This window comes from Lepidochelys kempii, chromosome 23 (genome assembly GCF_965140265.1).
Source record: "Lepidochelys kempii isolate rLepKem1 chromosome 23, rLepKem1.hap2, whole genome shotgun sequence".
Lineage (NCBI taxonomy): Eukaryota > Metazoa > Chordata > Testudines > Cheloniidae > Lepidochelys > Lepidochelys kempii.
In genome coordinates, this window is record NC_133278.1 from 6,466,774 (window position 1) to 6,479,023 (window position 12,250).

The window sequence follows — 12,250 nt, forward strand, 5'->3', positions numbered from 1 at the left end:
ATGTATGGCGTTTGAATGTCGTTTGGAGAGTCTGCAGCTCGTACTAGCCCGATGGCCTCAGGTGGGCAAAGGACGGCCCACGGTGCCCCGCGGGACCCTCCTGCCCGGCCCCTGAGCTCCTGGCCCAGCAGGCCCGCCCCCAGCCCCTCCCCTGCTGTTCCCCCTCCCCCACAGCCTCAGCTCACTGGGGGCCGGCGTAATGCTCTGGGCAGGGGCGCTGCGAGCTCCTGGGGCGCAGAGCCTGGCCTGACCCGGTGCTCCAGGCAGCGCGGTAAGGGGGCAGGGAGCAGGGCAGGTTGGATAGAGGGCAGGGGAGTTTGGGGGTGGTGGTCAGGGGGTGGGGCGGTCAGAGGGTGGGGAACAGGGGGGTTGAATGGGGTCAGGGGTCCCGGGGGGCAGTCAGGAAGGAGAGGGGGGGTTGGATGGGGCAGCCGGGGGCAGTCGGGTGCGGGTTCCAGTGGCAGTCGGGGAAAGGGAGCAGGGGGGTTGGATAGGGCAGGGGTCCCAGGGGGGTCTGTCGGGGGGGGGGGCTGGATGGGGCAGTCAGGTGTGGGGGTTCCGGAAGAAGTCAGGGGACAGGGAGGGGGCGTTGGATGTGGCAGGGGTCCTGGGGGGGCCATCAGGGAACAGGGGGTGTTGGATGGGGCAGGAGTCCTAGCGGGGGCCATCAGGGGGCGAGAAGCAGGGGGGTTGGACAGGGGGTGGGGGGGCCAGGCCATGCCCCCCTCCCCTAACCGGCCCTCCATACAATTTCCAAAACCCGATGCAGCCCTCAGGCCAAAAATTATGCCCCCCCTACCCCACAGCCTCTGCAGTGTGGATAGGAGAGATTAGGGTTACACTTTTCTCTGCGCAAAGCTTGCATCCACCAGGTCTTCCGGAGAAGTTTGTAGCTCCAAAGACAAGCAGCCGTCTGTCTGGGGTCCCGTTGGCAAGCATTGAACCCTCCTAAAATGTCACAGATGCAGCCCATGTGTCTTCTATAATCTGAACAGCTAGAAATGCATCTCCTGGCCCACCACAGACTCCCCCAGCATCCTGAGGTGGCCCTTGAGGCCCACTGTGTGGGCATGGAGCAGAGAGCTGCCATGGGCACAGGGTGGGCTCTGGGGTAGGGATCACAGGTTGGGCTGTTGTCCCAAACCCCCAGTTGCCCCCTGACATCAGCTGGTGCCTCCCAGCCTGCCCCAGCCCAGTCCCGGACTTCCTTATCCCACGGTAGCGCGGTGGGAACTGCTGGGGATAGGTGGGAGGTGGGATTGGGAAGGGGCTGGGTGGCAGGGGGAGGGCGACAGTGGGGAATGGGTGGAAAGGAGCATGGGAAGCGGCTGGGTGGAAGGGGTAGGGGGGACTGTGGGGGATGGGTGGGAATGGGGATTGGGATGGGGCTGAGTGGCGGGGGTGGGGGACTGTGGAGATTGGGAAGGGGCTGGGTGGGAGGGGGTGGGATAATGTGGGGGCTGGGTGGGAAGGGGCTTGGTGGGAGGGGCAGGGCTGGTATCTCAGCGACTCGGGTGATCAGATAGCAACTGTGAAAAAACAGGACGGGGGTGGGGGGTAATAGGTACCTATATAAAAAAAAAAGGCCCAAAAAACAGGACTGTCCCTTTAAAAACAGGACATCTGGTCACCCAGTCAGAGACCTCCGGCCCCCGGACAGGGCAGGAATCCCAGAGACCTCCCACCCTGGGCAGGGCCGGTGTCGCAGAGACCTCCTGCCCCAGGCAGGGCCGGCTTTGTAGAGACCTCCCACCCTGGGCAGGGCTGGCATGGCAGAGACCTCCCACTCTGGGACAGGGCTAATGTCTCAGAGACCTCCCGCCCCGGGCAGGGCCGGTGTCGCAGAGACCTCCCACCCCGGGGCAGGGCTGGCGTAGCAGAGACCTCCCGCCCCGGGGCAGGGCCGGTATCACAGAGCCCTCCCTACTGCATCATCTCTACTCCCCTGTGACGGGCAGATGGGACATTTTTAACCTGGCCCCCTGCTGCCCGCGACAGATGCCCCAGGAGGCAGAGCTGGCAAAGACCCATGGAGACCCCACTGTCTCCCGGGGCTGGGGGTAGAGCTGGGCTTCTCCCGGGGCGCTGCTGGTGCTTCAGCCCGGCTGTGTCCCAAGTGCGGGGCTCCATCCCCTTCCCTTGAGGGGCGAGTCCATCTCCCGCACAGCGGGGTTTCCTGTTGGCTCCCCAAGGCATCCTGACTAACGGCTCCCTATTGCTTGTGCTGTCCCAGGAGCCTCTGTGTCATTAGCACCCCCCAGTTTACCACGCCAGGCACGTGCCCGTGGGCAGCGGGGGGGGGGTCACCCAGGGAGTGGGGTTGCCCGGCTCTCACCGGGTTGCTGGGGGTGGAACAGGCTGCAGGAGAAGCAGATTAGCCAGCCCCCGGCGTCCCCAGGATGCTGTCCGGAGCAGCGGGAAGGAGGCTGTTGTCCAGCACATGGGACACACCAGCGAGGCCCCTTGGCCAAGGAATCCAGCCAGCAGGGTCCGGCTCAGTGGGTGAGACCCCCCCGGATGCAGGATAACACACTGTAAGCAGCTGGTAGTGACTGGCAATGAATGGGGTGGACGGGGGCTCTGCCTGGCTCCCTTTTGGGGGACTCACTGGGCGGACATGCCAGGGCAAGCCTTGTACAATGAGTGGAAGGAGGGGATGCGAAGGGGAGACCTTAACCCCATTCGGTGTGTGATGGAGTGAGAACTTTCTGCAGCATGTGTACGAGGCCTGTTTGCCTCAGTTTCCCCTGTGTGCTGAGTGGTTACCCAATGGGCAGAAAAGGGCTGTTTGTTCTCAGGGCAGCCAAAGAGACATAGCTATGGGTACCGCCCAGCTGTCTGCGGCTTGGGCTCCCTATTAACCCAAGCTTTCCAAAGACAATGGCAAATCCAGTTGTCCAGACACTGACACCTAGCAATAGACCCCTGCTTCTCCGCAGGGTGGGAGCAGCATCTCCCCAGCTCAGTACAGAGTGGCCAAGTCTCCCAGAGGCCTGGCGCACTGATGGGAGACCCCCTAGATCAGCGGTTCTCAAACTGGGAGTTGGGACCCCTCAGGGGGTCCCGAGGATATTACATGGGGGTTTGCGAGCTGTCAGCCTCCACCCCAAACCCTGCATTGCTTCCAGCATTTATAATAGCGTTAAATATATAAAAAAGTGTTTTTAATTTACAAAGGGGGTCTCACTCAGAGGCTGGCTGTGTGAAAGGGGTCGCCAGTACAAAAGTTTGAGAACCACTGCCCTAGACATTGTTCCACAGCTGGCGCCCACTCACCGATCCTGTGGATCTGTGACAAGTAGCAGGGTCCCGTTTGTAGGGCCACTGGCAGGGACCCTGTCACGGAGTCCCCGGGCGATGCTCCGGAACTGCTCCCTACGAAGCCAGGCAGGACTCTGGGGAAGTCTCCTTTCTGCGAGCAGCCTGTCTGCAGGGAAAAAAGCTCACACAGCTTCCACCTTCCTGGGTCTGACTTCAGAGCATTCAGCCTCCTCTGCCCCTCCATGCACTTCCCCCAGCGAATCCGCCCAGGCAGGGTCCTGCGGGGGGCCAGAGGGTCCTGCCCCCCAGCTTTGCAGTCAGACGTGACTCTCAGCCAGCCAGTAAAACAGAAGGTTTATTAGACGACAGGAACATGGTCTAACACAGAGCTTGTAGGTGCAGAAAACAGGACCCCTCAGCTGGGTCCATTTTGGGGGGCAGGGAGCCAGAGAACCACGTCTGCCCTTCACTCCACGTCCCAGCCAACCCCAAACTGAAACTCCCTCCAGCCCCTCCTCCTCTGGGCTTTGTCTCTTTCCCGGGCCAGGAGGTCACCTGAGTCCTTTGTTCTCCAACCCTTTAGCTCTCACCTTGCAGGGGGGAAGGGCCCAGGCCATCAGTTGCTAGGAGACAGAGTGTCGGCCATTTATGTACACTGGCCCTTTGCTCTGCAACAATTACACCCCCTTATCCCACCACCTAGAGACATAAGAAATGCATAGGGGAAACTGAGGCACCCCTACAGTATTCAGAGGAAACATTAAGAACAGTCCCGCTTTGTCACAGACTCGTCGGGCAACAGTGGTGTGGGTGCAGGGATCGCACTGCAGATATTAGGGGGCATGTGCCAGGCCCTCCTGCTGGCTGACAGGGAGATTCGCAGGGTGTCACCTCTGTGTGGATCCGCTGGCTCACTGGAATTAGATCCCCAAACGTCAGACGCCCGGGCACAAGGGCTATTTATAGAGCCCTAGTGAGGCAGAGCTGCTCAGATGTCCCATCCAGCTGGGAAGTATGACTTGCCAGCCTGCAACAGGGAGACCCCACGGGGATGCCACGAGCACAGGGGCCCACCCCCAGCTATGAACCCTCCCCGCCCCCTACCATGCTCACATAGCCCATCCCCCACATGGGACGCTCCCCACACTCACACAGCCCATCCCGCACCTGAGACCCACCCCACACTCACGCAGCCCATCCCCCACATGGGACTGTCCCGGCTCTCATGCAGCCCATTTCCCCCCTTTGGACCCTCCCCGCACACATGCAGCCCATCCCCCACCTGGGACCCTCCCCGTACTCACAGACCCCATCCCCCACGAGACCCTCCCCACATTCACATGGACCATCCCCCACCTGGGACCCTCTGTGACATTCCCCTCTGGTATTATCTGGATCAGTGGTCTGCTAGGTCACTCCAATCCTTGACTCTGGGATAGAGCCTTACCCTGCTCTGCTGTGAGAACCCGCACTCCTGGGTTGTTCACGCACAGCCTCTGGCATGTAAGCTGTTCCCAGCTACTTGCAAGTGAACGACACTAGCTAACATCTCCGGTCCCAGACACAACCCTAGGAACCTCCGTCTTGCGGTGTCCAGTTATACCCGCTGGATGCTGCAAGCTATCTGACTTCATTAATTTAACAAAGAAATTGACATGCACCAGTCTTGTTATCCCAAGGGGAGTCTCTGACACACTTCAAACCAAACACACTGCTTCAGGTAGAATAAGCAAACAGATTTATTAACTACAAAGATCGATTTTAAGTGATTATAAAGCGCATAACAAGTTGGTTTGGTCAAATGAAATAAAAGCAAAACGCATTCTAAACTGATCTGAACACTTTCAATGCCTTTACAAACTTAGATGCGTCTCACCGCAGGCTGGCTGGTTGCCCTTCAGCCAGGCTCTCCCCTTTGATCAGCGCTTCAGTCGCTTGGTGTGATATCTGTAGATAGAGGTGGAAGAGAGAGGAAGAGCATGGCAAACGTCTCTCCCTTTTATCATGTTCTTTCTTCCCTCTTGCCTTTGCCCCTCCCCCCCCTTCAGAGTCAGGTGAGCATTACCTCATTGCAGTCCCAAACTTAGTCCCAAACTGACCAAAGGAAGGGGGGTGACTCACTGGAGAGTTCAACTGATCTTTTGCTGTTCCCTAGGCCAGTGTCCTTTGTTCCTGTGAGGCTGGGCTGGGTTTGTCCCATCCGTGCCCTGTTGAGGTGTGAACTTCTCCTCTGCTCTTGGAGAGTTTTGCCTGGGCCAGTTTTAAGCCATGAGGATACATTTTCAGCCTCATAACTATATACATATGAAATTATAACCTATAACACGACTATAACAACCAAGCTCAGTGCATCCTGAGCCTTCTGAAGACACCCAACGTGACAAACTTTGCATTGGATCCCACACAATCATAAGGATGAACATGGGGGTGCAGGACATTCCCATGAGGTACAGGACGTCACACACTTCCCTGGCTCACACAGCCTATCCCCCACCTGGGACACTCCCTGACTCACACGGCCCATTGCCCCCGGGAACCTCCCTGAACTCACACAGCCCATCCTCCACATGGGACCCTCCCCACACTCAAACAGCCCATTCCCCATCTAACACCCTCCACACACACACACACAGGCCTTTCCCCAGCCTGGACCCTCCCTGCACTCACGCAGCCCATCCCCTACCTCAGACCCTCCCCACACTTACAGAGCCCATCCCCCACCTGGGACCATCCCCTGGGTCACAGAGCCCATTCCCCATCTACCACCTTTCCAACACTTACAGAGACAAACCCCCACCCGGACCCTCCCCACACTCACACAGCCCAATCCCCATCTGGGATCCTCCACACACACACAGCCCATCCCCCACAAGGGACCCTCCCCGCACTCACACAGCCCAATCCCCATCTGGCACCCTATCCACACGCACACAGCCCAATCCCCAATCAGGACCTCACACACACACATCCCACCCCACCCTGAATCCTCCCCATACTGAGAGAGCCCTTCCCCCACCTGGAACCCTCCCCACACATCCCTTCCCCCACCTGGGATCCTCCCCACATGCACGCAGCCCATTCCCCAGTCCAGATCCCCACCCTACACACACAGCCCACCCTCAGCCCAGACCCTCCCTGCATTCACACAGGCCACCCCCTAAGCCAGGACATTCCCCATACGCATATGCAACCTATACCCCCACCGGAACACCCTCCCTGGGCTCAAACGGCCTGAGCAGCCTCCGGACGCCACCCCAAGGTCAGGCACTCACAGCCATATACAGCTTTCTACTGGAGTGTCCCAGGGATAGCAGTGGGGGCTGGGAGCCAGGACTCCTGAGTTCTGTCCCAGCGCAGGGAGAGGAGTGGGGCTCTGAGCCAGGACTCCTGGGTTCCGTCCCAGCTCTGTGTGTAATGCTGACCTGGTCTCTTCCACTCTCTGTGCCGCAGGTCCTCTGCCTGTACCAAGCTGGGGCAAATGCCGGTGAACAGATCTCGGGCCTAGAGCTGTCATGCCAAGGACCCGCTCTCGGGGATCCTCCAGCATGCGGCATCCCTGGGATCCCCAACCCCCGGCCCAGCTGTGGGTGCTGAGCCCTCCTGGAGATTCAGGCCCCGGAGCCTCCCCCGCAGGGCACAGGGTGGTTCCCTCTCTGCCGCACAGACCCCACATCAGCTGCTGGTGGGCTGCCCACCATCCAGGATTCACAGGCTAGCGCATCGCCAGGCATGAGAGATTGCTTCATATGATGAAACCTCCAGGAACACGTCCAACCAAAACTGGCAACCCTGAGCCTGCTGGCTGCGCCCCTCCCCCCTCTGCCAGCCCAAGCACTGCCCCCCCGGAGGCTGGCAGTGCCCCCCACTCCCCCTGAGTGTGTGGGTGCCAAGGCATGGGGTGGGGGGAGTGAAATGCGGCCCGGGGGCGGGGCCCAGCTGTGCCCCCTGCAGGGAGGAGCAGGAGCTGAGCACTAATTACCTCGGTGCCCGTTATTAACGCCACACGCTGTAATCACCACTGGGTCCCTCACGGCCCTTCCTCCCCCCGCCCTGCGCCACCCCGACGCACTTTCCGCACACGCCCCTGAAGCTCAGCGCTCATTAGCCTAGACCCCCCGAAGAGCCGCGCCCACTGCCTGCTGCTCCAGAGCGGGAGGGGGCTGCAGGCACTCAGCTCCGCGGCTCCGAGCCTCCGTCCCGAGCAGGGGGCAAGGCCCGGCCCCCAGGGCAGCAGGGCAGGACTCCCCCACCCCTGCTTCAGAGAGGCCCCGGGCGCATCTCCAGCTAAGACCAGAAAGGGCAAAGTGAGCAAAAGCCGCTGGGATGGGCCGAGATACGGCCAGGTGTGTGTGTGGTGCTGGGCCCTGCCAGCCCCTCGGGGATGGCACCAGCCTGGGGCATGGTGTCGGGGGAGGACACTGTGGGCAGTGCCCACACCTGCCTGACCTCACACCCCTGCCATCTGCTCCACCTCCGGAGCTGAGCTGTGGTCAAGTCCCTGGCCTGGGTCCAGCACTTGGGGGGGCTGAGTGGTTGTCTCACTCCTGGGGTCGCTCTGCCTTTCCTGGTGGGATCCGCCCCACCCCTGCCTCTGTGGCTCCTTAGCAGCGCACCTAGAGCCCCCCTCCCCGTATTCCCCCCTCAGGGCCCAATCCGTGTCTCCCTCCATACAGCTGCTCCCTGCTCCCACCCAGATCCTGTGCTGGCCCGATGTCCCCACGACGGGGGGTGTCCCTGAGGCCTTGGGCCTGGGTGAGGGGGGATTTCAGGGACTAACTCAGTGTAAGGACCGTTTGTCTGTGGAAAGCAGCCCTGGCCTGCCCATGGCCTCGCCCTGCAGCTGGGCACCCACCCAGCCTGGGCCAGGACTAGGAAGTTCCCTGTCCTGTGACGCCAGCAAAGACACCTGGGCCTGGCCCTTTCCAGCCCTTATAGGGCCCGGCTGGGAGCTGCAGCACCTCATAAATCAGCTGGTGCTGAGAACTCAGGCGGGCTGCGCTCAGGCGGGTGACTCCTACAGGAGACCTGCGCCCTGCCCTCCCTGCCAGCTCCGCACTGCTACCCGCCGCCCCAAGGAGCTGCTTCCTCTGTGTCTGGGTCACGGGCTGGGCCCCTCCGAGCTCTGTAGAGGCACTCCCTTCTCTTCAGCACCCCCAGCACACCCAGAGCCAGCTCCTCAGCCCCGCCCCAGCCAGCCTGGGACTCCGCAGAGGTAGCCCGCAGAGTATGGGGTGTGGCCCCGGGGGCAGCGTGGGCAGAACACCAATGCGCTCGCGCCATTCCCAGCTGCTGAGGTGGCTCTCCGGGGCCCCGCTCAGCCAGGTTTAACCTCTAGCTTGCACCAGGGTCCCAACACCCCCGGCTGGCACCAGGACTGGAGACCCAAGGCACAGCTGGGCTCGACACTGGGGCTGTGAGCTGAGGTTTCCCAAGAGACATCACTGCAGCTAGGGAGCAGTGAGCCAGACGCCCCTGCTGCCCGTCTGGCTGGGACCCAAGAGCCCGCGTGGCTGGGAACTGGGCAGGATACCGGGCCGTAGCTTAGGAGCCCTCTAGTGGCCATCATGGCATTTGATGGTTCTGAAGCCACCGGAGCAGCCATGCGTGGAGCTGGGCCTGGCCCGCCGGGTGCAGTGAGTCCCCACGGTTATTCAGCACCCCAAGGTTCCTTGATCCAAAAGGAAACCACGGGTCAGTGGCCTGAGCCAGTGAACTCTTGATGGAGGGCGGCACTAGGACTTCTGCCAGAGCTTTCCCTCTGCTCCTAAGCAGTTCCTCGCCCCTTGGGGACAGCAGGCTGAGCTGTAGCTAATACTGTCACCTGTCCTTGTTATGTCCTTTTTTTACAAACCGTCTGCTTGGTCCAACTAAGGACTTTTGCAGCAGCATCTGCCCTCAACCTATTCAGTTGCCCCCTAATATTAGTTAATTGTAGTTGCTTTTGTGAGCCTGTGTTTTCATGAACGTCTTGTAACTTTTCCATCTCTTGTTCTTGTTGTTTTTTTTTTCTTGTGCTCTTCCTTTTTCCAGTGGCGAGGCTCTGCTCATCAAAAACCAGCAGGGGACATCCTTCCACACAGATTCTTGGTCTCAGCTGGAAATGGTTTTCAAGAGGGGGACTGGAACTATAAAAAGGAGGGGGCAAACACCCCCCACCACCTTCCTGCCCAGCACATTCACTGCACTGAACAGACAAAGGAAGCAGCCCTTGGACTCTGAGGGATGGGTCCTGACCGGAGGGCTTGGTCTGTCAGACTGCTGGAAGCATGTGATGAGAAAACCCTGCTTCGACTCGAAAGCATTTAGTTCACTTAGGCACCAGGAAGCATTTTATATTTATTTTTCTTGTAACCATTTCTGGCTTTTATGCCTCATTTCTTGTACTCACATCAAATCTCTCTCTTTGTCAGGAATAAACCCGTTTTCTTGTTTTCTCTAATCCAGTGTGGTCAGGTTGAAGTGTCTGCGTAACTCCACTGGGATCACAAGTCATGTGCATATTATTCCCTTAATGGAGTAACAGACTCAATGTATTTGCACTGGCCAGGACAGGGCTGGGCAGAACAGGACATATGTTTCTGGGGGAAAACCCAGGGCTGGGAGTGTGTTGGGGTAACCCCGCAGTATAACAAAGGCTGGTAGGAGCCAGAGTGTGGCTGGCCATCTGTAGCACACACACATAGTAGTGAGTGACTTCAGTGCTGGAGGCTGTTTGGGAGTGGTCCCGGCGGGAGGCTACAGCAGCCAGGCATTGCAAAGGGCTCCCCAAGTTAGAGGTCAGGGGTGACACAGCTGCACATTAGTGTGGACTGTGCCCTGGTAGGTCCCAGGGTATCGTTTATTGGAAGGTGTGAAACAACACCCTGTTTAATTGCTGTGACCCCCATCTTTGTTGCAGAGAAGCAAGAGGGTCATTTTCCAAAGACATGATCTTTGGGGCCCACCCCAGCTCTATTACTTCCATGGTGTGTGCTGACCCGCCTTCTAAATCCAACCTGCCCCCACCCTTTGCCAATCCACCTCACACCAACCTCTCCAGTCCTCTCTTCACCCCTGTCGTGGACTCACAGAACTCGTGCTCTCTCTCGGCCTCGTATGGTCCTTGGGAGGAACCCCCTTCAGTGAGACAGCCCTTCTCGGGGGTCCACTCTGTCTCAGGGGTTAAGCCGTAGGCCCGTCCACCTCCTGGAACTGCACCTCTCTGAGCCTAAGCACGCCTGTCTCTGCCATGGGCCCCCTCAGGGAGTCCGCTCGCTCTGGACCCCTGGAGCCTCCACTCCCAGAGGGAATAATGCCACCCTGATCTCCAGACTGGAGTGAGACTCAGCCTGTGTAAAACAGAAAGGTTATTGAGAGTCTGAACACAGCATAGGAAACTCTCAAGGTCTCAGGCCTGGCTTCCCTTAGCACAGGACAGCTGAGTCTCTCCAGTCTCCAGGTGGGTTCTGGTTGCTCTCCCCTGCCACCCCAGGACCCCCTCCTTTCAGCTGGGCATCTGTTATCACTGGCCCCCAAGTCCTGCCTCTGTCCTTTGAATTCTGTCCCAGGTAAACAGGCCACCTGGGCTTCCGCTCCTCCCAGCCTCTCCTCTCATCCGTCCTTTGTTTCCCCTCTGGCTGGAACCAGCTGGTCCGATAACCGGGGTCCTCTCTCCGCAACCCATTGTCTTCTCACTGACCAGAACCGGCTGTGACTCCTGAGCTGGGCCTCCCTGTCACCAGGTCACCAGTTGCAGGGGTATCTATTCTCTAGGCCATTCGCTGGCCCTCTGTAACAACAAACTCCCTCTCCCACCACCTTGTTATACCAGTAACACCCAGGAAAATTGAGTCCCACCCCCTCTGCATGCAAACCATTAAAAACTGCTTCGTCACGGCCCCCCAATCCTCCCCTGTCCTCCCTGATCCCCCTCAGTTGCATGTGGGGAAATGGGGGGAGTCTCTCCCTCTCTCAGTCTCCTCCATCTCCTTTGCTCTGGCCCTGCGGCCCCCTCCCCTAGATCATGTGCAGTGGGGAGGAGCTGGACGTGACATTCATTGTCTGCACCAGGCACCACAGCTTCTTGGATGGGAGTGAGCTGGGCTCTGTCTGCCCTGTGCATTGGGGTGCTGCACTGTCAGACACCCCTATGAGGGGGGCGCTGCCTGGTGGCACCAGGGTCCCCTACCCAGATGTCCCAGTCCTGGAGCAGTGCTGTGCCCCATGCAGGGTTCCCTGGCCCTGGAGGCTAAGCCCTGGTTCTCCTATGGGCAGATCGGCTGAGCCAGGCTGGCAGGGTAGTGCGTGATGTGCTGGCATGGGGCATTGCCCGCCACGTCCCTCCCCCCTCCCTTTCGTCAGCACAAAACCCCACACCAGGGCTTTGACAAAACAAAGCTGACGGTTATGTGCAAATATGCAAATTATCCCATTAAATAATTTGCATGGCATGTTCACGGAGCAGTGAGGAAGTGCCTTAATTAGTGTCACACACACACACAGAGGAAATTTTGCGTTTTTGCCTGGCAGGTGCCCTCCCACTGATAAACAGCGCCATCTCCTGGCTTGTGGGGGAACTACACACATCTCAAGCACCCAGCTATGTGTCCTGACCTGCCTGTGTGAGTATGTATGTGGGTGTGGGTGTGGGTGAGGGTGAGTGAGAGCGCGTATCCGGGGGACAGGGGGATGCGGGAACAGCAGGCGAGGATCTTCCGAAAGGGTGGGCGGGCACAATATCAGGGTGAGCAGCTCCGTGGGCTGGGGGGATGCAGGTGACACTGGGGGTGCAGGGAGGGGCTCTGAGCTAGGACACCCACCCCACTCCCACGTTATCGCCCAGATGTGTGTGTGTGTGGGGGGGGGAGCCGATGTTGCCAGAGCTGACTGGAGCCAGCCCACAGTGCAGGAGCCCAGACCTGTTTCAGAACCAGCAGCCTGATGGGCCCTGAGCCTCTGCCCACAGCAGCCGAGTCGAGCCATCAGCATGGGAACAGCAGGGCCTGGCACA